Genomic DNA, 24400 nt, shown 5'->3' on the forward strand with positions numbered 1-24400 from the left:
CTTTCGCGAATACCTGGTATCATCATTATTAGATAGTGATTCATAAACATGCCATCAAGATATGGTTAGAATCGTACAGTCATCTCTGATTTCTTATGAACATGGAAAAAGTTTTGTCGCTTTTATTTATCAAGCTGCATTCGAACAAATTTGACAGATTCTAGAATACGAATGATAGGGGGCTTTGTTATCAAAATCTTTGGGCACAGTTTCTTCTGCATACCTTTGAAATGTTGAAAATGACTTGTGAGATGTCGAGTTAATTAGTTTTTAGAAGTTGAAAGAGTCCGGGAATATCTGCTAGAGTTTCATTCACTGATCTGTTTTCGCCCTGTTTTCACCATTTATACTCTCTCAACGATACACATTAGAAATAGCAGAACATTTTTATAGTAATTATGATTTGACAAGAAAAGTGTTTGTGCCTTTTGCAATTTAAGAGTTTTAATCAGATCTGCACCGAGAACCTGTCCCAGGAAGTAGATAGTCTTTTCAGACATTAATCATACTTGTCATATCAAATAGCATTCGATGTTGAACTCAAGTGAGCCAATTCCTGCGCACTTAAAGGAATAACCATTTTCCTAACTGAAGCTTTTAAGGGAGCAGGATAACAGTGATTAAAGTTTATAAGAATATGAACTGAGCAGGTCAGAAGGCCAACTATATAATCATCAGTACTTAATAGGTACTTAGTAGGTGAGGTTCTGTGGCACCGTCACATCGACTTTTTCATCTGCTGATTTGAAAAACACATTTAGAAGTCGCCTTCTAACGGATTGGATGACTTTATGTGAAAGATGTCTTCTGAGGCATCACTTACTTCATGCTGTGCATATTCGCTGTTCAAACACGTTTATGGCTGATTGACACCATACACTGTACATAAAGAGATCTGAAAAACAATAACTGAATAGCAATAACTTTAATAATCATTAAACTTCTAGATGAATATAGATTAGAAAAATATGATTAACATCTTTATGTCCACTTTATGATAACATGTACAGTTTTGAAGCTTCCCTAGCAGTACGAAGGCTTGTCATAAAGTTCTGAGCCTGACTAACTTTCAACTGTGGGCCATAACAAAGTGAACTAGTCAATGTAGTACATTGTTTGAGTAGTCCATTGCAAGTGTCTTTGGTCTGTCTAGGACGTTTGTACATTCGTGACAGTTGAACTTGGAGTCCAAATGGACATAGAAATGGAAAAGAACGAGTATCGAGCTGTCATCAAGTTTTTGACTTAAGAAAAAATAAAGCACTCCCCTTAAAATTCATGACAGCATGTCACAAGTGTATGGAGATACGTGCCCTAGCTATTCCATTGTTAAATGTTGGACAGCTATGCATAAGGCTGGGAGAACAAGCCTTGATGATAACACTAGGTCTGAATGTCCCTCAACTTCCATTAATAAAGATTCAATCAATTCATTCTAAAATTGACGAATCAGTGACAATAGGTGTGTCCGATGCAATTTCTTATTTTGATTTGGATCAGATGTTCCCTTTTTTCAGGTGATCAATTGACTTGCTTTTGCATGTGTTTGTGATGGGTGCCATTGGGTGGGATACGCTCACTATATAAAAGTGATTCATAAACATTTGCTCATGACATAGTCAAAATCGTAAATCGCGTCTGCTTTTGGCAGATATTTCTTATGAATATGGAAAGGGTCTGGTTGCTTTTATGCCATAGTTATATCACGTCAAGTGGCCGATTATGGACTGTAATTGGTCAAGTGTCAAGCCAGCTCATTAATTGACCTGAGGTGACGGTTAAAGAAAATAGTCGGAACATTATCACCTATTCGTTTGATTTGCCATTGAACGAAACCCATAGAAACCCATGGCTGCAGCTAACCCATTAACATATTGTATACTGGGATATCAGAACAACTATTCAAAGATGATAAAATCTATTTCTGAACACACACTAACCACTGTGTGAGGACAATGAAATCATCGGTTACAAAAACGAGCAGTCTGTTGTGTGTGTTGTCCGCAGCTGAACGCGGTGGTATTCAGTCATACTTCAGGGTGTCTCCATTTGCAATGGTTGTGCCAGTAGGTTTATACCCATAGTAAATCATCAAGTTGATGTTGAACATAGCTGAAACGGCCAGCCAGGTTGAAGTTGGTGGAGAGATAGTCATTTGTAGTATGTATCACTGTTGGGGAGATATTTCAAACCAACTCTAACTCTTCGTAAAATGTTATAATAGCTAAAATCCGGTTATTTAATCAAGTTTGCTGGATAAATAATTGGTTCAGCATATCTTTTTATAACTTCTACAACCTATCCCCCCTACAATGTCGATTTCTAAGAATTGACTTGTCACAGTGATTTCCAAGAAATAATTTGTAGCATTGATTTCCAAGATATGACTTTGATGAGTCCATGATCCAAGGAGAGCAAATATGCACAAATTGTGAAGTTAAATATATATAAATGAAGGGGTATTTCTTCAATTCGTTTTGAAAAACTATGTATTTTGTCATCGTTGAACTTGAACTCGTCAAGAATATAAGTGTTTTCTCCTGAATCAATTCGTAAGGTTTGCAGATGCGGGATGCGCCAATTTGAGTCCTCCTTGTCTCGCTCCTGAAAGGTCGCAACCTTCTGCACTCCTTGAATTTTCTGTGTTTTTTAGCTGAAGACTGCTCGACATAAGAGACCGCTGATTTTTTGGTGAAGGTGGTTAGTGTATGGTTTGCTTAATTGTATGTTTTGTGAAATAGATATCTTCGTGTTCGGTCAGCTTTGTGACCACGTACTGTGTGGTGTACCAGTGAGTGATGAAAGTATGTGATAATATTCTGATATCGAACATATACAATTCTAGGGGGTTTTCGGAAGCCATTGTTATATCCATTGATGTGAAGGATCTCAATAGATCGATGTTTTCATATGCCTTTGTGTGAAAAGGCAACTTAGATTTGAGATAGTGAATGGAATTGCTTGTTTTGACCAATCAGAATCAAGTATTCCTCAGTGTCATGGTAGAATATTGGTTGTCACGTTTTAGTTACGAAATATGAAGAGCTGATGGCATCCTGTTTCCTCAACAATCTAGGTATATGGTCGAGGAAGTCAGAAACATTATTCCAAAACAAAACATTCCGTAATGCCTTGGATAAACGACAACTGATCGCTTAGAGGGTGCTCGTGTCTTGGAAACAGTCTGGTTTTGTGACATCGTCAGACGAGAAACATCTGAGGGAATTAGTAATTTTTAATGTTACCTCAGTGCAACACTTGGCAAACATACAATTGTAAACTGTTTGGCTATGTGCACAAGACATGTCATTTAATCTTTATTTACAGACTGATCCGACTAAAATAGTCAAAACTTCGTTCACTTTGAGTGGCGATTGTCAAAGGCTGTATGCAGTGCCACTGGCTGTAAAGCCAAGATCAAATCTATATGACAATATGCAGACCTAACTTACCATCGCTGCATTGTGACAATCTTCATTAAGAATATTTATCTGTCTACAAACAAGCGATGTCAAATAAAGGAAAAGCTGTCTGTTTTTCGTCCCAGCCTGTTCGTGACAACACACTTTCTCCATGTATTCCTGACATGTTTAAATTGTATTTATTTACTTCATGACGCAACAAAGGAATATCACACAGAAATGGTGTGTTCATGAAATCCGAAGCTTGTGGATAAAATGTTCTGAACTACGAAGGAGGTGTATAACTTCCACAACTGTTCTTGTGTTTGAAAAAGATACTCGTCGTGCTTACATTGAGATGGGTGGCCCAGTCGTCTTAAGGGGCATTCACACGGTACAACAAATTGTATACAACTAGTTGTACCGTGTGAATGCCCCTTTAGGCGTCGCAATTCGCCTTGGACACGCCAGAAACCATAGTGGCTCGTTCTGACGTGACCCGTGATGGGATGTCCTCAGATCTTTGCTTTGCGATAGCGAGAATTAAGGTCTGATTTTAATGAGATTGAGTAACACTGTAACATCGTCGCTCATGCATTGGTGTTGGAAGGGTGGTAGAAATGTCCATATGAGTACCACCGCTATTGTGAAAGGCGGTGGGGGACTTGGGGACACACTCGTCATTTGCTGCTTGATACCACTGAACAATGGAATAATCAGAGTGGAAAACTAACATCTTATTCATCTTCATTATTCTTGGCTGTTGAGCTGCTCTGACATTCTGCCATGGTTGCTCTTGCCTTCCCGTACGAACAACATCTTACATTCCATGTTCAATACCTCCCTCAGACTGCAATTGCACTGCCCGCTGAGACCAAGAACGTAATGTCCTCCAACACGAACGTGGGTGACCATTAAAAATTCTGTTCTCTCTTTTTTATTGATTATAACTGAAAGGGGCGGGGCTCTATCTCTTTGATCACATCAATATGTATTTAATTGCTATGTCAAAAAAGAAACGCTGTCCTCTTTTACATTGTCAACAGTACAGTAACAGTCCCCGAACCGTTGATTCCCTGTTTTATCAGTGCTGACAGGCAGCTCTTGTACTCTGTGTATCAATCTTGTGGTGTCATGTGCACTACACTCAGTGCTGGAATGCTACTTGCACGTCTGTCGCTGCATCAACTGCAATTTCTATATTTATCATCACCAATCTAGAAACACTCTTACTTCATTTTCATCATCATGAAAAAACGCTCTCTCCAATCAAAAGATGAAATTGTTACGATGGCATTCCTAATTCGACGCCATGTTAAATACATTCATTTTGTGGCGTCTGGTTCCTACGAAACAAAGCGTAAGTGCGGGTAATTAGGCTGTCAAACCCAATCACTGCCCTGATCAATCCGTGGATCAGTCAGTATCAAAGTTCCTAAAAAAGGTGCACTATACCGTCAGCATCACTAGCACATAGGGATATGTGGGATATTAGTTATACCATAGTGAACACCGACTGCTATGAAGATATGGATCTTCGGCAGAAAGGACTTTTTACATGGATTGGCCTGTCAAGCAACTAGACCAATAATGAACTCAATTCTTCAGGCACTGATTTGTTTTCATCCAAACGGATACTGTCGTCCCGTGGATCCCCTCTGCGTTTGATGCCCACAGCCACATGTGCGAGCTAGAGTTTAGCACACGGAGATAAAGGTGGTCGTTTTCCGCAATATACAGTCTTCTTGAAAAGGAAAACTAGAAAAGTGGAAAATAGGCACATGATAAAATGTGTTGAATTGGTTTGATCATATTTGAAAAGCATTTACGCGAGGGAAAACTCAGTCGAAGTTCAAACGCAGGCTATTTTACGAGAAGCTGGAGGGAAATTATGTGTCAATAAGCATCTTTTGATCGTTAATATGTGACTCAGCCCAGATTGATTAATGAATAGATGTAACCTGATCACTATAGGCATGTGATTCAGCCTGCCTGCACAGAGATGGACAACAACACATTGCCATAATAAAGTGTTTCCAAACTCTCCACAGGACTGATCAGAGGAGGCCAACGTGACTCACGTGTGGTCCTACGTGGCAAAAAACACCCGGCTGGAATTGGAAACAGAGCTGTTAATATTATTGAAAATAGTTTTGTAAGGAGGAACATCTTTGTTCATGATTTATTCTTTATAGTTGACTGTCCATGATCAGAAAGGGTTGTTTCCATGTGCAGTTGATGACGTGTCGTAGTTCCCGCTAGCGTCCCTGTAACGAGCTTCCGCAGTGCATTTGGTAAAATAAGTCTAGATGGAAAAATCTCTACAAAATGCCTGCGATCTCGGAAGGTAAAGTTGAAATGATCAATCACATTTTACGAAGCGGAAGTGATTATATCACACTGACTGTTGTAGTGGTGACAGTAATTGATTGTTCCAGCACTTGACTGACGGTGTGCTGGTGTCGACATGGAGTACAGAACGCAATAACAAACATAGACGGTGATATAAAGGCATCCTATGTAGACAATGAGTAGACACAGACGGAGATTTATAGGCGTCCTAAATAGACAGTGAGTAGACATTGACGGTTATATAAAGGCGTCATATATAGACAGCGAGTAGATATTGACGGTGACATAAAAGCGTCCTATATAGACAGTGAGTAGATATAGACGGTGGTATAAAGGCGTCCTATATAGACAGCGAGTAGATATAGACGGTGATATAAAAGCGACCTATATAGACAGTGAGTAGACATAGACGGTGATATAAAGGCGTCCTATATAGACAAGGCGTAGGGATATACGATGATATAAAGGCGATCTATATCGACAGCGAGTAGATATGAACGGTGATATAAAGGCGATCTATATAGACAGCGAGTAGACATTGACGCGTGATATAAAAGCGTCCTATATAGACAGTGAGTAGACATGGACGGTGATATAAAGGTGTCCTATACAGACAGCGAGTACATATAGACGGTGATATAAAGGCGTCCTAAATGGACAGTGAGTAGACATTGACGGTGATATAAAGGCGTCCTTCGGTCTCTTTATTTCGCCATTGTGTAAAATTGTATCTGTCCAGAAGTGGTTTATCAAGCCGCATTCGAACATATTCGACTAATTCTAGAATATGAATGATAGAAGTGTTTGTTTTCATGCAGCTTTGGGCACAATATCTTCTACATCCCTTTGAACTGTTTTTACCTGTGAGATATCGATTTAATTAGTTTTTGGAAGTTCAAAGAGTCCAGGAATATCTGCTGGAGTTCCATCCACTGATCAGCGTGCTAACTACTCAAGGCAATTATCGCCCTGTTTTCACCACTAAAACTCTCCGCGTTAACAAAACACAGTGGAAATAACAGCACATTTTTATAGTAATTATGATTTGACAAGAAACGTGTTTGTGCCTTTCGCATTTTAGAGTTTTGATCAGATCTTCATTGAGAACATGTACCTTGAGGTGGATAGTTTTTTCAGACTGTAAACATATTTGTCATAAAAATAGCAATCCTTGTTGAATTCAGGTGGCCTACTTCCGGCACACTTAAAGGAATAAACAGTTTCCTTACTGTAGCTGTTCATGGAGCAGGAAAACAGTGATGCAAACATTATTAGACTGTGAACTAAGTAGATAAATGTCTGAAGGCCAAATCGTAACTTATTATTGGCGAGTGCTTCCGATACGGCAATACATGGTTACCCTTTTTGCGAACACCTGGTGTCACCACTGAGTTTCGTCTTCCCGCTATTTTGCCTGTTTCGGCGGGTACTTGTGACTGGTTCTTCTCTGAGGTTGCCATTTTATATTTGGTGTATCATCATTACATGCTCAGTATCTTTAGTGAGTTTCTTTCTTTACTTATAAGTAGCAAAGTCGCTGCACTGACACATAGCAGATGTAATTCAAAATTAAAATATCATTTCTAGTTTCAACAAAATGTGTAAATGCGCTTGGTTTCGTATTACTGGATTTCTGGTTTATCGCTTGATTGTCTGGTAAGTTTACATGCCGCCTTCGCATGGCAGGGTTATTGCTGTGTCGGGCAACATCACATTTTCTGTATGTAAATTGTGTCACTGGCGGGTACTACCGGTAGTATGCTTATCCTTTTCGCGAACAACTGGTGTAATAACTGATTTTCAGTGATCCACTCATAGAATTTTCACCGCAATTTTGTTTTTTCCCTGAATGGAATCTGTTTCGTATTATCAAGACTGGTTATTCTCTGGCCTTGACGTGTTATATTTGATAATCGTCACTACGTAATGAGTGCGGGTTAGTGGCACCCCCCGGCTTGTAACGATATTGGTGATACGTGAGGCTCAATACAACCGGGTTAATTAGATATGTTCGCAGATCGTGTATGATAAGGATTGACGTGCCTTCGTTATCGGTGACGTAACGCAGACTCCATTGTTGTTGGGATACAGACCTTATAACTGTCATGCGGAATGTCGTCATACAAGCTGATGGTTGCTTCCGCGATCAGATCACTGTGGGTATCTGCGGGGTGCTTATCAATACAGGGGGCCTCCTCACTCCAGCTCATTATCAAGTGGATGACAAAGAACAGGTTAAAAAACTGACAGTTTCCTTATGTGCATTTCACAGATTTTCAAAAGATCTGTCATTAATTATGTATGAAGTCATACTGTTGCAGTATTGTGAAGAGCACGATAGCACTTTTTGGTATGAAATTTACACTATCTACGTCTTTTCCACGGGCCGTTCACTTGACCTCGAAACTCACGTTCATAAGCGTGTGTATGAGGACACATTTTGACGTTCACATGTTTTTATCACGAGCTTGGGAATTCCTCGCAAGAATACATACAGTAGCGTTGATTCTGATCATTTAGACATATTTACTCAGCGTATTTAGCATATATTGGAAACTGTCAGGGTTTGTCTGCATGCTCGTGATCGAATATCCTCGCTATCCTAGGGAATAAAATGAAGAAATGCACACCCAAACTATGGACTACATCCGTGCCTGGAGAACGCCTTCAGTCAAGGAATTTGCTTCCGTATCTATTGACACCTCTTTTTAATCACATCTCAATGATCGACCAATTGATCAATGATGACTAACACGTAATCGACATCTCCCGTCACGTTGATCGTGTCGGCCATTTTGACGTCCTGTACTTGAAGTATGTATAACGACGCGCTGCAACTGTGGCTGGCTTAGAGACAGTTCTCAACAGACATTTCTCGTCTGAACACGATATTATTTAATATTTACATCATTCGAGGTACTAAATAGGGATATACAAAATTATATCTATTAACGTTCACTTTGTGTCGGCTCAATGGAGTATAAACCTTCGCAAGCTCCGACTTTCAAACAATTTGGCCCTGACTTTAAGAAGATACATGGTCTAAGTAACTCACACAAAGGTCAGTTGTTAAATATGCGTGAGGACATTGTTAAACAAACCGTCAGATATTGACCATTTTTTTAATAACGTTACGTCATCGTAACAATAGGGTCATCGAAGTTCTGCTGTATTTTTCACATTAAGAATTCTTCGCCTTTGTTACTCAAAATTACAATTGATCGTATTTAGTGTGGCTCGCTCAAAACTCGGAACGGCGAGGTATGATCGTGGGTACAAATCCCATCTTTCCGAGGCAAGAGAGTTAACTGATTTTAAAAGTCCAGTTTCCACCTTTGCCGAACTAGGCTGGTATTATGGAGTTACATTTTGGCTGGAGTAACGAGTCTATGCATAGTCCAATCGAAATCGCGCAACGAAATCGAAATCCGGTTCGGTGTTGTGCAGATTTCGGTCAATTGCAGGATTTTCAAAGCATGTGCACCGCCAACTCGTTGTAAACAGATATTTTCCAAACCTTTTCATGTTTTTAATTAAGGTGCTCGCGTGATTTGATGCACTTCGCGATGTAAGACCTGTTTTATCACAATATAGATCTTTATTATCGATGAGATCGTCTTGACTAGGCGCCGCCATTTTGTTTAAAACAAATGCAAGTGATGGAATCTGATTGGTCCATAGGAGAGGCTTAGAAGGGACATAACTCATAATAACCACTGGTTGCGCTACGATCGAGCCCAAAAATTCCAGCCTAGTTCTGCAAGGGTAGAAACTGGACTTTTATGGTCAGTTAACTCTCTTGCCTTGGGAAGATGACAAATCCCGGTTCATCTTGATCATGTTTCTAGGTTTGTCAGCACAATAACTGTGCTCAAAGTGGTGAACTTCTGAGACTTGTATCACTTCGGGCTTTCGTCCCACATCAATTTGGACTCTTCGTGAAGTTGCCATGGTGTCATGAAGGTGTCATGAACTCGTCATGAAGGTCTCGCGAGAATGTAGTCAGTGTATCGAGTGTTCAGTCAACCAGATACAACGAGACTACCTACTACCCACCCTCATCGTCTATGTGGAGCATAACTGGTTTCAACAACCATGTAAGGAGAATTTGTGAAGAAATACGAATATGTATATGGACAAGATGTAATTACAAGCGTCACGTCATAACAGCCATGTCCTCTTTCTACTTTAGCAAATTCAATTTCCCCTCAAAGCATCAATAAGAAAAGTTAAAACTTCTTTCCTCGCTGCGGCAAGAATTAAGATAAAACCCGTAACGGTACGTGTTGTGTGAGATGCGACAAGTACAGACTTTAATTGAATTAAAACCTCGTTCCTTGCTCAAACTAGTAATCATGTCGTTTTCTGCAAATTGTACACGTCCCGAATGACAGACAGAATCATCGACTAGGGTGGTGAGAAAAAACTGAAAAAAGACAGAAGCAAGATATTTTAAAAACATTATAGTGGCTAATTACAAGGGAGACATAGCGCACATTGCCCACAACTCTGTACGGCTCTTCCAGACTTTCTAAATAAGCAGTCACTTTAAGAGTTTGAGACATGCGTGTAGCGCTGTCATGAGCTCGTATGCTTGCTGAAACGTGTTTCGGTGTGATTAACTCGTATGCTTGCAGAAATATGTGTATGATTGTAAGGAGTTCATATACTTGCTGACACGTGTGTTGCACTGTGATTTGAAGAGAGGATACATTTTCTTCAACATGCCTCTAGTAGTGAGCATCCTGTCTATAGTTATTGTATGGCATTGTATATGCGTGTAAAACTGTGTAAAAAGGAGCTCACATAGTTGGTGAAACACATCTGACATTGTGAAGAGATCGTGTATTTGCTTTAACGTGAAGTCATCCCAGTGCATAGCTCGCCATTCTAGTTGTAACATGCGTGTAACACTGTTAGGAGCTCCTATAGTTGCTGTAACATGTGTGTAACACTGTAAGGACTTCGTATAGTTGCTGTAACATGCGTCTAACACTGTTTAGAGCTCGTATACTTGTTGTAACATGTATGTAACACTGTGAGGACTTCGTATAAATGCTGTACATGCGTGTAACACTGTTATGAGCTCATATAGTTGCTGTAAGATGCGTGTAACGCTGTTAGGAGCTTGTATAGTTGCTGTAAAATGTGTGTAACACTTTAATGACTTCGTATAGTTGCTGTAACAGTCGTCTAACACTGTTAGGAGCGCGTATTGTTGCTGTAACATGCGTTTAACACCGTTTGGAGCTCGTATACTTGCTTTAACATGCGTGTAACACTGGTAGGAGCTCTTATTGCAGATGCAACACATTTAACACTGTGAAGAGCTCGTACAATTGCTGTCGCACTGCGAGGAGCTTTAATAATTAGTGTGTCATGCATCTAATGCTGATAGAACCTCTTACAATTTCTGATATGACGGAAAGTGTTAATTAAATTATACTTATTTTTGAGTCCGAGAAAATCGAAACTAATATTACACATAGAGGTCATAACACCGGCAATATCAATCCAGTCGTGCTTGAGCAGTGTTTGTTTGCCGGGCCTTTGGCCCCGGGAGGGGTTGATATGTTCCGAATAATGCAATACTATAGTGAATTTTATTAATCCTTTTGACCCTAAAAATACCCCTTTTTGGAAGAAAGCAAAGAAGAAGTTTCTTGCAATCGTAGAGCGCATTGTGAACATTTGTGATACCATATTCCATAACCGCGTGGATACAAGAAACAACAATGTGCTGCAGCTAGGGAATGTGATGCAGTTAGGGAATGTGCTGCATCTAGGGAATGTGCTGCATCTAGGGAATGTGGTGCAGCTAGGGAATGTGCAGCAGTTAGGGAATGTGCTGCAGCTAGGGAATGTGCTGCATCTAGGGAATGTGCTGCATCTAGGGAATGTGCTGCAGCTAGGGAATGTGCTGCAGTTAGGGAATGTGCTGCAGCTAGGGAATGTGCTGCAGTTAGGGAATGTGCTGCAGCTAGGGAATGTGCTGCAGTTAGGGAATGTGCTGCAGTTAGGGAATGTGCTGCAGTTGGGGAATGTGCTGCAGTTAGGGAATGTGCTGCAGTTAGGTAATGTGCTGCATCTAGGGAATGTGCTGCAGTTAGGGAATGTGCAGCAGCTAGGGAATGTGATGCAGTTAAGGTTTGTGCTGCAGTTAGGGAATGTGCTGCCGCTAGGGAATGTGCTGCAGTTAGGGAATGTGCTGCAGCTAGGGAATGTGCAACAGCTAGGGAATGTGCTGCAGCTAGGCAATGTGCTGCAGCTAGGGAATGTGCTGCAGCTAGGGAATGTGCTGCAGTTAGGGAATGTGCTGCAGTTAGGGAATGTGCTGCAGTTAGGGAATGTGCCGCAGCTAGGGAATGTGCTGCAGCTAGGGAATGTGATGCAGTTAGGGAATGTGCTGCATCTAGGGAATGTGCTGCATCTAGGGAATGTGCTGCAGCTAGGGAATGTGCTGCAGTTAGGGAATGTGCTGCAGCTAGGGAATGTGCTGCAGTTAGGGAATGTGCTGCAGTTAGGGAATGTGCTGCAGTTGGGGAATGTGCTGCAGTTAGGGAATGTGCTGCAGTTAGGGAATGTGCTGCATCTAGGGAATGTGCTGCAGTTAGGGAATGTGCAGCAGCTAGGGAATGTGATGCAGTTAAGGTTTGTGCTGCAGTTAGGGAATGTGCTGCAGCTAGGGAATGTGCTGCAGTTAGGGAATGTGCTGCAGCTAGGGAATGTGCAACAGCTAGGGAATGTGCTGCAGCTAGGGAATGTGCTGCAGCTAGGGAATGTGCTGCAGCTAGGGAATGTGCTGCAGTTAGGGAATGTGCTGCAGTTAGGGAATGTGCTGCAGTTAGGGAATGTGCCGCAGCTAGGGAATGTGCTGCAGCTAGGGAATGTGATGCAGTTAGGGAATGTGCTGCATCTAGGGAATGTGCTGCATCTAGGGAATGTGGTGCAGCTAGGGAATGTGCAGCAGTTAGGGAATGTGCTGCAGCTAGGGAATGTCCTGCATCTAGGGAATGTGCTGCAGCTAGGGAATGTGCTGCAGCTAGGGAATGTGCTGCAGTTAGGGAATGTGCTGCAGCTAGGGAATGTGCTGCAGTTAAGGTATGTGCTACAGTTAGGGAATGTGCTGCAGTTAGGGAATGTGCTGCAGCTAGGGAATGTGCTGCAGATAGGGAATGTGCAGCAGCTAGGGAATGTGCTGCAGTTAGGGAATGTGCAGCAGTTAGGGAATGTGCTGCAGCTAGGGAATGTGCTGCAGCTAGGGAATGTGCTGCAGCTAGGGAATGTGCTGCATCTAGGGAATGTGCTGCAGTAAGGGAATGTGCTGCAGCTAGGGAATGTGCTAGGGAATGTGCTGCAGCTAGGGAATGTGCTGCAGTTAGGGAATGTGCTGCAGCTAGGGAATGTGCTTCAGCTAGGGAATGTGCTGCAGCTAGGGAATGTGCTGCATCTAGGGAATGTGCTGCAGCTAGGGAATGTGCTGCATCTAGGGAATGTGCTTCAGCTAGGGAATGTGCTGCAGTTAGGGAATGTGCTGCAGTTAGGGAATGTGCTGCAGCTAGGGAATGTGCAACAGCTAGGGAATGTGCTGCAGCTAGGGAATGTGCTGCAGCTAGGGAATGTGCTGCAGCTAGGGAATGTGCTGCAGCTAGGGAATGTGCTGCAGTTAGGGAATGTGCTGCAGTTAGGGAATGTGCTGCAGCTAGGGAATGTGCAACAGCTAGGGAATGTGCTGCAGCTAGGGAATGTGCTGCAGCTAGGGAATGTGCTGCATCTAGGGAATGTGCTGCAGTTAGGGAATGTGCTGCAGTTAGGGAATGTGCTGCAGTTAGGGAATGTGCTGCAGTTAGGGAATGTGCTGCAGCTAGGGAATGTGCTACAGCTAGGGAATGTGCTGCAGTTAGGGAATGTGCAGCAGTTAGGGAATGTGCTGCAGTTAGGGAATGTGCAGCAGCTAGGGAATGTGCTGCAGCTAGGGAATGTGCTGCAGCTAGGGAATGTGCTGCATCTAGGGAATGTGCTGCATCTAGGGAATGTGCTGCATCTAGGGAATGTGCTGCATCTAGGGAATGTGCTGCATCTAGGGAATGTGCTGCATCTAGGGAATGTGCTTCAGCTAGGGAATGTGCTGCAGTTAGGGAATGTGCTGCAGTTAGGGAATGTGCTGCAGCTAGGGAATGTGCAACAGCTAGGGAATGTGCTGCAGCTAGGGAATGTGCTGCAGCTAGGGAATGTGCTGCAGCTAGGGAATGTGCTGCATCTAGGGAATGTGCTGCAGTTAGGGAATGTGCTGCAGCTAGGGAATGTGCTAGGGAATGTGCTACAGCTAGGGAATGTGCTGCAGTTAGGGAATGTGCTGCAGCTAGGGAATGTGCTTCAGCTAGGGAATGTGCTGCAGCTAGTGAATGTGCTGCATCTAGGGAATGTGCTGCATCTAGGGAATGTGCTGCATCTAGGGAATGTGCTGCAGCTAGGGAATGTGCTGCAGTTAGGGAATGTGCTGCAGTTAGGGAATGTGCTGCAGTTAGGGAATGTGCTGCAGCTAGGGAATGTGCTGCAGTTAGGGAATGTGCTGCAGCTAGGGAATGTGCTGCAGCTAGGGAATGTGCTGCATCTAGGGAATGTGATGCAGCTAGGGAATTTGCTGCAGCTAGAGAATGTGCTGCAGCTAGGGAATGTGCTGCAGCTAAACTAGTTTTTTCGGACCTCGGCGATCTGGACACTTCGCCTTAAGGGGAATTTCTGTTGAAAACATCTATAAATACATGGTCCGATTTGACGGGGTTCCCTGGAAACACAACGTACACTGGCAGTAGACAGAATCGCACAATATCGGATAGAAATGGAATGATATTAACGATATTAAAACAAACTCTCCTTGACAACATAATTTGATCATATCTGAAACAAACTGCTTCCATTATTGTTTGATGCTAAGAAATGATACCCAGCTTTGTGTTTGAAAAGGGAGTACCCCCTAGAGACTTGAGATAGAGAGATAATCACCTCACTTCAATAATTCGCGCCTCACTTTCAACAACGACCACGCTGTCAGCATACTGTACGGTTCAAGTTAAGTGCTCATCTCTGTTTGGAACAAAAGATTAATATTTTGTCCGGACACGTTTGTTAAAATCACGGAATGCCTTCAAAAACGGTTACTTAGTTTGTATAAACTGCTATTATTTATAGTTACCATGCCAATCAATTAACGAAGGGGGCTGGGGGGAGTTCAGTTATATGACAGTGTGTCCTCCTAACGAGGGGGAAGTTTAATTATATGACAGCGTGTCAGTCTAACGAGGGAGAAGTTCAGGTTTATGACAGCGTGTCAGCCTAACGAGGGGAAAGTTCAGTTATATGACAGTGTGTCAATCTAACGAGGGGGAAGTTCAGTTATATGACAGCGTGTCAGTCTGTGGAGGGGAAAGTTCAGTTATATGACAGTGTGTCCTCCTAACGAGGGGGAAGTTTACTTATATGACAGCGTGTCAGTCTAACGAGGGAGAAGTTCAGTTTTATGACAGCGTGTCAGCCTAACGAGGGGAAAGTTCAGTTATATGACAGCGTGTCAGTCTGTGGAGGGGAAAGTTCAGTTATATGACAGCGTGTCCTCCTAAAGAGGGGGAAATTCAGTTATATGACAGCGTGTCAGTCTAAAGAGGGGGAAATTCAGTTATATGACAGCGTGTCAGCCTAACGAGGGGGAAGTTCAGTTATATGACAGCGTCAGTCTAACGAGGGGGAGTTTAGTTATATGACAGCGTGTAAGTCTAACGAGGGGGAAGTTCAGTTATATGACAGCGTGTCAGTCTAACGAGGGGGAGTTCAGTTATATGACAGCGTGTCAGTCTAACGAGAGGGAAGTTCAGTTATATGACAGCGTGTCAGTCTTACGAGGGGGAAGTTCAGTTATATGACAGCGTGTCAGTCTAACGAGGGGGAGTTTAGTTATATGACAGCGTGTCAGTCTAACGAGGGGGAAGTTCAGTTATATGACAGCGTGTCAGTCTTACGAGGAGGGAAGTTCAGTTATATGACAGCGTGTCAGTCTAACGAGGAGGGAAGTTCAGTTATATGACAGCGTGTCAGTCTTACGAGGAGGGAAGTTCAGTTATATGACAGCGTGTCAGTCTTACGAGGAGGGAAGTTCAGTTATATGACAGCGTGTCAGTCTAACGAGAGGGAAGTTCAGTTATATGACAGCGTGTCAGTCTTACGAGGAGGGAAGTTCAGTTATATGACAGCGTGTCAGTCTAACGAGGGGGAGTTTAGTTATATGACAGCGTGTCAGTCTAACGAGGGGGAAGTTCAGTTATATGACAGCGTGTCAGTCTAACGAGGGGGAGTTTAGTTATATGACAGCGTGTCAGTCTAACGAGGGGGAAGTTCAGTTATATGACAGCGTGTCAGTCTTACGAGGAGGGAAGTTCAGTTATATGACAGCGTGTCAGTCTAACGAGGAGGGAAGTTCAGTTATATGACAGCGTGTCAGTCTAACGAGGGGGAGTTTAGTTATATGACAGCGTGTCAGTCTAACGAGGGGGAAGTTCAGTTATATGACAGCGTGTCAGTCTAACGAGGGGGAGTTTAGTTATATGACAGCGTGTCAGTCTAACGAGGGGGAAGTTCAGTTATATAACAGCGTGTCAGTCTAACGAGGGGGAGTTTAGTTATATGACAGCGTGTCAGTCTAACGAGGGGGAAGTTCAGTTATATGACAGCGTGTCAGTCTTACGAGGAGGGAAGTTCAGTTATATGACAGCGTGTCAGTCTAACGAGGGGGAGTTCAGTTATATGACAGCGTGTCAGTCTAACGAGGGGGAGTTTAGTTATATGACAGCGTGTCAGTCTAACGAGGGGGAAGTTCAGTTATATGACAGCGTGTCAGTCTAACGAGGGGGAGTTTAGTTATATGACAGCGTGTCAGTCTAACGAGGGGGAAGTTCAGTTATATGACAGCGTGTCAGTCTAACGAGGGGGAGTTTAGTTATATGACAGCGTGTCAGTCTAACGAGGGGGAAGTTCAGTTATATGACAGCGTGTCAGTCTTACGAGGAGGGAAGTTCAGTTATATGACAGCGTGTCAGTCTAACGAGGAGGGAAGTTCAGTTATATGACAGCGTGTCAGTCTAACGAGGGGGAGTTTAGTTATATGACAGCGTGTCAGTCTAACGAGGGGGAAGTTCAGTTATATGACAGCGTGTCAGTCTTACGAGGAGGGAAGTTCAGTTATATGACAGCGTGTCAGTCTAACGAGGAGGGAAGTTCAGTTATATGACAGCGTGTCAGTCTAACGAGGGGGAAGTTCAGTTATAAGACAGTGTGTCAGTCTTACGAGGAGGGAAGTTCAGTTATATGACAGCGTGTCAGTCTAACGAGAGGGAAGTTCAGTTATATGACAGCGTGTCAGTCTTACGAGGAGGGAAGTTCAGTTATATGACAGCGTGTCAGTCTAACGAGGAGGGAAGTTCAGTTATATGACAGCGTGTCAGTCTAACGAGGGGGAAGTTCAGTTATATGACAGCGTGTCAGTCTTACGAGGAGGGAAGTTCAGTTATATGACAGCGTGTCAGTCTAACGAGGAGGGAAGTTCAGTTATATGACAGCGTGTCAGTCTAACGAGGGGGAAGCTCAGTTATATGACAGCGTGTCAGTCTTACGAGGAGGGAAGTTCAGTTATATGACAGCGTGTCAGTCTAACGAGAGGGAAGTTCAGTTTTATGACAGCGTGTCAGTCTTACGAGGAGGGAAGTTCAGTTATATGACAGCGTGTCAGTCTAACGAGGGGGAGTTTAGTTATATGACAGCGTGTCAGTCTAACGAGGGGGAAGTTCAGTTATATGACAGCGTGTCAGTCTAACGAGGGGGAGTTTAGTTATATGACAGCGCGTCAGTCTAACGAGGGGGAAGTTCAGTTATATGACAGCGTGTCAGTCTGTGGAGGGGAAAGTTCAGTTATATGACAGCGTGTCAGCCTAACGAGGGGGAAGTTCAGTTATATGACAGCGTGTCAGTCTAACGAGGGGGAAGTTCAGTTATATGACAGCGTGTCAGCCTAACGAGGGGGAAGTTCAGTTATATGACAGCGTGTCAGTCTAACGAGGGGGAGTTTTATATGACAGCGTGTCAGTCTAACGAGGGGAAAGTTCAGTTATATGACAGCGTGTCAGCCTAACGAGGGGGAAGTTCAGTTATATGACAGCGTGTCAGTCTAACGAGGGGGAGTTTAGTTATATGACAGCGTGTCAGTCTAACGAGGAGGGAAGTTCAGTTATATGACAGCGTGTCAGCCTAACGAGGGGGAAGTTCAGTTATATGACAGCGTGTCAGTCTAACGAGGGGGAAGTTCAGTTATATGACAGCGTGTCAGTCTAACGAGGGGAAAGTTCAGTTGTATGACAGCGTGTCAGCCTAACGAGTGGGAAGTTCAGTTATATGACAGCGTGTCAGTCTAACGAGGGGGAGTTTAGTTATATGACAGCGTGTCAGTCTTACGAGGAGGGAAGTTCAGTTATATGGCAGCGCGTCAGTCTAACGAGGGGGAAGTTCAGTTATATGACAGCGTGTCAGTCTTACGAGGAGGGAAATTCAGTTATATGACAGCGTGTCAGTCTAACGAGAGGGAAGTTCAGTTATATGACAGCGTGTCAGCCTAACGAGGGAGAAGTTCAGTTATATGACAGCGTGTCAGTCTAACGAGGGGGAAGTTCAGTTATATGACAGCGTGTCAGTCTAACGAGGGGGAAGTTCAGTTATATGACAGCGTGTCAGTCTAACGAGGGGGAAGTTCAGTTATATGACAGCGTGTCAGTCTAACGAGGAGGGAAGTTCAGTTATATGACAGCGTGTCAGTCTTACGAGGGGGAAGTTCAGTTATATGACAGCGTGTCAGTCTAACGAGGGGGAAGTTCAGTTATATGACAGCGTGTCAGTCTAACGAGGGGGAAGTTCAGTTATATGACAGCGTGTCAGTCTAACGAGGGGGAGTTTAGTTATATGACAGCGTGTCAGCCTAACGAGGGGGAAGTTCAGTTATATGACAGCGTGTCAGTCTAACGAGGGGGAAGTTCAGTTATATGACAGCGTGTCAGTCTTACGAGGAGGGAAGTTCAGTTATATGACAGCGTGTCAGTCTAACGAGGGGGAGTTCAGTTATATGACAGCGTGTCAGCCTAACGAGGGGGAAGTTCAGTTATATGACAGCGTGTCAGTCTAACGAGGAGGGAAGTTCAGTTATATGACAGCGTGTCAGTCTAACGAGGGGGAGTTTAGTTATATGACAGCGTGTCAGCCTAACGAGGGGGAAGTTCAGTTATATGACAGCGTGTCAGTCTAACGAGGGGGAGTTTAGTTATATGACAGCGTGTCAGTCTGTGGAGGGGAAAGTTCAGTTATATGACAGCGTGTCAGCCTAACGAGGGGGAAGTTCAGTTATATGACAGCGTGTCAGTCTAACGAGGGGGAAGTTCAGTTATATGACAGCGTGTCAGTCTAACGAGGAGGGAGTTCAGTTATATGACAGCGCGTCAGTCTAACGAGGGGGAGTTCAGTTATATGACAGCGTGTCAGCCTAACGAGGGGAAAGTTCAGTTATATGACAGCGTGTCAGTCTAACGAGGGGGAAGTTCAGTTATATGACAGCGTGTCAGTCTAACGAGGGGGAAGTTCAGTTATATGACAGCGTGTCAGTCTAACGAGGGGGAAGTTCAGTTATATGACAGCGTGTCAGTCTAACGAGGGGGAAGTTCAGTTATATGACAGCGTGTCAGTCTAACGAGGAGGGAAATTCAGTTATATGACAGCGTGTCAGTCTAACGAGAGGGAAGTTCAGTTATATGACAGTGTGTCCTCCTAACGAGGGGGAAGTTTACTTATATGACAGCGTGTCAGTCTAACGAGGGAGAAGTTCAGTTACATGACAGTGTCCGCCTAACGAGGGGGGAAGTTCAGTTATGTGACAGCGTGTCAATCTAACGAGGGGGAAGTTCAGTTATATGACAGCGCGTCAGTCCAACGAGGTTGACGTTAAAAAACAATTTTTCGAATCGCTGTAATACTAATATTCTTGGTCTGAAGATTTTGTTAACACGTTCGTATAATTTCAATAATTTAAAGGCTTATTTAAAATGTAAATATGGAAAGTTACGTACATTCTCGTCCTCATGGTACAACGTATTTACATAGGTAAGATGTATCCAAAGACCATTGTTGCCACAGCACTTGTAATACGGTGTACGCAAGGCAACTGAGTTGTCCGTGAAATTGTCTCTTTGAATTGTGTCAATACCCAAAGATTGTGCCTGCACCCAAAAAAGAGAAATAAAGAAAAGAAAAAAATAGTACCTTATATTCTCGGATAGGTGAGCGTATCATTCCCCACCGGTAACAACCCGTCTCTCTCTCTAAGAAATTTCTTTCACGTGTCTACTATAAATCTTTTTGAAAGCTTTATGAATGTTGTAATCCCGATCAAACAACATTTTTTAGCAAGAGCAGTATGACGCTCTTTGAAATATTATAAGAAAGAGCATGCTCGAATACACCTCGAAATTGTGAAATGCTGACACCAAATATTGCTCTACATAAAGCGTAAGTTTTCTTTGGGAAAGTTGAATAAAAAGCTTCAAAGACAATTTCCATAATCATAAGATCCTTCTTGCCATATAGTGTTGTGAATAGTTTCTTGTCACTGTGAATCTTTACACATAGATCTAAACATGAGATAGATGAGGTGGTTTCAATGGTCTCTTTCATATCTAGGTTAGGTGAGTGAGTCATTGATAGCTACCTGATCAGATCAGAAGAAAGTTAAACTTGGATGTCAATGATACGTGTGTATGTAGCATAATAATCGTTGTTATTAATGATGTGTATTAAATCACAAACATCATCCCTAAGTGAGTTGTACACAAACTGCAAAGATACAATTCATTTTATAAGCGGCAGTTTTACAAATGTTACAATACTTGGTAATAAGTATTAATAGTTCTCAATATAGGCAATTGGAAAAAAAATAATTTTAATATATATTTGAAGGTGAGGAAATGGGATTTAACTTCGCGTACAAGATTATTGCACATAAAGCGACGTGCATGAACGTGTGTGTGTGTGTGTGTGTGTGTGTGTGTGTGTGTATGTGTGTGTGTGTGAGAGAGAGAGAGAGTGTGTGTGTGTGTGTGTGTGTGTGTGTGTGTGTGTTCGGCTGCTTGTACTATATATTTGAAGATATTTGTTGATTTTGCAAGAGGTGCGCCAACTGTCAGCATGTATTTGCGGCTTGCTGAACACACTCACAGCTCACACAACACATCTAAGTAGCCAGGGGGGCGTGTGCTTTTTATATAAAAGGTAATTGAATAAGAAATGTAAGTTTATTTACATTTTCAGCAGAATTGAGACGATTTTTCACCTTCGCCAAAAGCCTGGCAGCTGTTTCGTCATACATAATATAAATTGCTAATCTCGTACGTTAATTAAAGGACAATTATAGAAACATTTTACTCACATGTTCACGACACGAGCCGTTAAAAGCCAAAACATCACACCCATACTGCCATAACCATGTGATCAAAGGCCTCCAAACATACAGTCGGGTCGTAAGTGCTTATATCTTGATTTAGATAGATTTAAAAGCATTGCTTTCAAAGATGGCCCCTTTTAACATTTGCATTGCATCGATAAGATTTAATTGCCATATAAATATGTGTGTTGGACGCATCAAGCGCATCAAGGTAAAAGTTGAAATATCACATCCGATTACAAAATCTTAGCAATTTCTAAGATTTATTTCCACTAGGTGCAAAGGCTCGAAAACATCCTATCACTTATGATGACAAATTGTAGTTACGCCTAACATCATAGCTATACGACTGGGGTCTCTGTATGTGTGCCACATTCAAAATCCGGATATTCAAACCATTTACTTCAGCCACGAAAACGGTTTTAAGTGTTAGTTAATCAATTTCTAAATCGACGGTCACCTCAAATAACGAGTTTATTTTAAAGCGGTTTTTAATTCAAACCCAACGGGAGGTGAAAGGAAAGCCATGTTGGGGGCCTAATTGCTTCTCTGTTCGGCATGGGGTGTCTCCGCCGTGTCACGTGGCCTACTGTTAGGGGATAGGCCTCATTAGAGAGGTAATTCTGTTGCTATTTCCCCTCACCCTATGTCGCATTGAAAATAACTCACACTTATAATATTGTCCATTTTCTTTCGTCTCCCTGTTTCTTTTTATCCTACCAAGTGTCGTGTCTTACTTGAAATACGTCAGTTCGGCTAGGTTTTATACATCTATGACAAGGTAATTTCCGACTGAATTTCTAGGTCAATACATCTGTTGGGAAGAAGCGTCGAAACCGCAAATAAAAAATGCAAGAAATAATGAAAATAACGAGGGTTTTTAATTGCCATGTTTTGATATGCTATTTATACTTTTTTTTTTTAAAATGAACATAATTTTTTGGAGGGTCATGCAAATAATATGTACGATATTCCAAATATATTTAAAGCCTTTATAATAACCATTAATTCAGTTATATCACAACGTAAAGTGTGAGTGAGTAGGTGAGTTGGGTTTAACGCGGCTTTAACAGTATTCCAGTTATATCACGGCGTGTCAGCTTTATGTGGGAGGAAAGCCCGAAGTGATACAGGTCTCAGACGTTTACCACTTCGATGAAACCCACCAGCACGGGTATGGTGCTGAAAAACCTAGAAACATAAACATAGGTCCCTGGCGTGCCCAAGGGACGCAACTCCGCGCAGCGAATCGCGGCGCCTTGGACTGGCCCCCCCGTGCCCCCCGTGTGAGGAAGTGCCGCCGGTCACCACATTGGTGAACCTAATTGAACACAGGTATGGGACCCGTGATGATCCGGGGTAGAATAGGTCTTCAGCAACCCATGCTTGCAGTAAAAGGCGACTATGCTTGTCGTAAGAGGCGACTAACGGGATCGGGTGGTCAGGCTCGCTGACTTGGTTGTTGCATGTCATCGTATTCCAATTGCGTGGATCGATGCTCATGATTCAATAACTGGATTGTCTGGTCCAGACTCGATTATTTACAGACTACCGTCATGCAGCTAGAATATTGCTGAGTCAGCATTAAACAACAAACAAAACACCTGGATATGTTATAGCCGCTACGTCGTGGAGTCCAACCCGGGGCAATTATCTTTACCAAATAAAGCTCATTACCCCGCATTGTACTCAATGAACCTTAGCACCTACATTCTTTTCATAATCGTATTTTAAAAAAACTATTCCATGTTTTACCGTGTTATTAAATGCACGTCGGGGCAAGTAAACAATTCGGTAGAAGTTCGGTCATTGATATCTATATTACCCGTGAAGATCCGTGTTAGACAAGATCTTCAGCAACCCATGCTTGTCGAAAGTGGGGACTAACGGGATCGGGTCGTCAGTTTCGCTGACTTGATTGATGCATGTCATCGTATCTCATTTTTTGCGTGGGTCGTTTTTACAAAACAATTCAATGTTTGAGCAACAGTTGTAAGATGTTCTTTAAGATTTGTACCTGAACAGTTTTGGAATGTAGACGACAAAGACCAGGAATACTGCTCGACACAAATGGACAGTTGAATATTGGAAAGTTGAGTGAGTGAGTGAGTAAGAATGGTTTTACGCCTCTTTAAGCACTATTCTAGCAATATCACGGCGGGAAAACCAGAAATGGGCTTCACACATTGTACCCATGTCGGGATTCGAACCCGGGTCTTCGGCGTGACGAGCGAACGCTTTAACCACTAGGCTATCCGAAAGTTGAAGTCATTTCTCTTGTCATATAGTCTGGTGGAGATTGTCTTGTTACTCTGTAATCCTCACACATGGATCTCAAATATGAAACAGATGAGGCGGTCTGACTGGTCGCTTTTATTTCTTATTGGCTTTTTGATGGTTTTTGCGCCATATTCGATCATCGATATACTTGAAGCTTAAGTTGAACTTCTTAGCCAAATTCCCTTGTCTCATTTGCCAGTCCGAGGAGAAATTCTGACTCGTATGTATAAAGAAACAGATGAGCAAGGACGGAAGCACATGGAGATGCCTTCTTCTTGCCTAAATGTCCTATCTCCAAATTTCACATAAATGTTACCTATGAATGAAGTCGTATGATGATACTCTTTATTCATTTCGCACTGTAGGCCATCGGCCCATTGTACATTTAGGTAGTCAGGTTCACAATTGACATTAAAGAGGTTCTAATATTCATGAATGAAGTCTAGTTTTTCACATATTGTTTTATCAGCAAACTTCAGATGACATTTGCTTTCGTTTTTGACAAAACCCTGAACCTCTGAAGATAGATGTGTAGCTATACCTATGGTCACCGCGTTTAGTGACGAATGTTCTAATTGTTTCACATAATTGGACTTTGTCCTTTCTCTGGGATTGCAAAATTCAAGCAAATTCTTTGAGTTTTTAAGAACCCACGTGGTATAAATTCCGTACATTTTGTGAATATGGAGAAACGTCCTTCCTAGATTGTATTCAGGATTATTGTTAATCATTGAGACAGGGATTTGGCGGTACGTTTACTGGACCCAGTAAATATATACATAATAAAATTTTAAGGAAAATCTTCACTATACGTTTAATATTGTTATTGGGCAGTGGAGAGCGT

This window comes from Haliotis rufescens, unplaced genomic scaffold (genome assembly GCF_023055435.1).
Source record: "Haliotis rufescens isolate VD_foot unplaced genomic scaffold, xgHalRufe1.0.p SCAF_1, whole genome shotgun sequence".
In the NCBI taxonomy this organism is placed as follows: domain Eukaryota; kingdom Metazoa; phylum Mollusca; class Gastropoda; order Lepetellida; family Haliotidae; genus Haliotis; species Haliotis rufescens.